Source organism: Puma concolor, chromosome C1 (assembly GCF_028749965.1).
Source record: "Puma concolor isolate L17-30 chromosome C1, mPumCon1.1.hap2, whole genome shotgun sequence".
NCBI lineage: Eukaryota > Metazoa > Chordata > Mammalia > Carnivora > Felidae > Puma > Puma concolor.
Window position 1 is genome coordinate 81,093,206 of NC_141674.1, and position 2,050 is coordinate 81,095,255.

Sequence of the window (2,050 nt, forward strand, 5' to 3'; positions counted from 1 at the left end):
AGAAGAATTTACAGGGAAGAGTACTAAATAACAATAGTAATCGTCAAGAAACTCAGGAGGAAAAGTAAAAAATAAATAAATAAATAAATAAAGGCAGATTTCTGTTAAAAAAAAGAAAATTTCTACCACCGTTTAAAAAAAGTTTTGTTTTCTTTTGTTTTGTTTTTCTGGGCCACCTGGGTGGCTCAATCAGTTAAGCGATGGACTCTTAATTTCAGCTCAGGTTCTGATCTCATGGTTCGTGAGTTCGAGCCCTACATTGGGCTCTGCACTGACAGCGTAGAGCCTGCTTGGGATCCTCTTTCTCTGCCCCTTCCCCTCTTACTCTCTCTCTCTTTCAAAATGAATAAATAAACATTAAGTTTTTTTTTTTTTTTTTTGCATCCTGCTGCCCTCAGAGAAAACTTTACAGATGCACCACCCCTCCCCCTCCCACCACATCATTCATTTTCAGATGTGCGGGGTGACCAAACAGGCATAAAGAGAAAGGAAGATTAGATTGTTTTTTCATTAAACTTCAACCCTCAGATTGAAAAAAAAAAAGGTAATAAAATAAATTTTAAGTGTAAGTTTTGTATCCTTTTGGGGGGGTGGGGGTGGGGAAAGGGTTACAGAGAATCTAATGACAGCTATAGACAATCCTTCCAGAAAATACATAGATAAATCCCCCAAATTTCAAACCTTTCTGTGGACTCCAGTTTAAGAATCCTTGGCTTGGTCACTGTGGAAAAAATATTTTAAAATATTGTATGTATAATTAGCAGGCACTTTATGTAGGTAATAATGGCAAGCCAGACCCTTAGTTTTTCAAACTATTTAATACATTATTTGTGTATGGTGTAGATTAACTCCCATTTACAATCCAGCGAATTTATGAAAAGTTAACAGATTTGGTTAAACAAATCTGAGTTTTAGACCATTGTACCCGTTGGAACAGTAGAGGAAAAAGTAAGGAAATCCTTCCATTGTGTAACTGACTTGTTTCCTTTTCATAACTGGAATATGCCTTTTAACACACACTGCCTTAAATCTATACATTCGGCATCCTATGTAAGCCAGGACTCTGGTGGCCCTTAGGTACTTTAATTATATGGACATTCACCTCTAAAATGTTGTTAGACAATGGAAGAAACAACAATTTCATAAAAACCCTGATGCTAAAGCAGAATTATCTCAATTAATATCAAGTTAGAAGTGCCAGATCCCTCTAGCCAATGCTGGTATGAAGAATGTGCTGGCAGCTCACCAAAGACATGTGGCCACTTACCCCATTGTTTTTAGGATAGAAATAAAAACTTATCCTGGCTCCTTATGGATCCCTCCAGGAGTTCTCACTGATCTCCAGAGAAAGGCAGTCTTCTAAGAAAACTTAAAAAAAAAAAAAAAAGGTCACAGACTGGAGATTGTAGTAATAATTTGAAACATGGAGTATCTAAAGAGAAAACCAGAAAGAAAGAGAAAAAGAGATTCCACATTAGAGATCTAGAGTGGCTTTATTAAGCCCATGACTTTAAAGCATGTTGAGAGGCAGACAAGTTACTTCTCTAAACAGCATCACGAATGGAGCTTTCTAAATCAAAAAAAAAAAAAAAAAAAAAAAGACCTTTGGGAGGTGATTAGGTCATGAGGGTGGAGCCCTCATGAATGGGATCAGTGCTCTTATAAAAGAGACCTCAGAGGGGCACCTGGGTGGCTCAGTCTGTTGAGCGGCTGACTTCAGCTCAGGTCGCCATCTCACGGTTCGAGATTTTAAGCCCCACCTTGGGCTCACTGCTGTCAGCCTGTTTGTGCAGAGCCTGCCTCCAAACTTCTGTCCTCCTCTCTCTGTCCCTCCCCTGCTTGCATTCTCTCTCTCGCAAAAAGAAAAAAAAAAAAATAATAATAATAATAATAAACATTTAAAAAAAGAGAGAGATACCTCAGAGAGCTGTCCTGTCCCTCCCTTCCTCCATGAGAAGATACAGCAAAATATGGCCATCTATGAACCAGAAAGTCATCTACACCAGACACCAAATCTGCCAGTTGGATTCCCAGACTCCAGAAGTGTGAG